The sequence below is a fragment of the Penaeus monodon genome, chromosome 28 (genome assembly GCF_015228065.2).
Source record: "Penaeus monodon isolate SGIC_2016 chromosome 28, NSTDA_Pmon_1, whole genome shotgun sequence".
Lineage (NCBI taxonomy): Eukaryota > Metazoa > Arthropoda > Malacostraca > Decapoda > Penaeidae > Penaeus > Penaeus monodon.
This window is the reverse complement of record NC_051413.1, coordinates 16,389,308-16,389,620: the sequence shown is the minus strand read 5'-3', so window position 1 is coordinate 16,389,620 and position 313 is coordinate 16,389,308.

Here is a 313-nt window from a genome sequence, read left to right as displayed (position 1 = left end):
TTTTCCATTTAACCAGTATATGATTCTTTCCTCAAGATAACAGCTGGTATTAATGCGGGTTATGCGGCGATCCGTATCAACAGCAGATATTTATTGGATATTTTGCACTGAATTTTACAGTCCATATTGACAAACTCAAACATGAAATATTCATTCATGGGCGTAACTTGCGGAGCCATTTCATCATTTAAAATGTTGCATATTACACAGGTCGTAATATTTTGAAATTTTGTTATGCACATTATTGTAGTTAGGGTGTGAACCTATTCATTTGATAATATTCATGTTGAAAAATTACGTACAATCTGTTAAT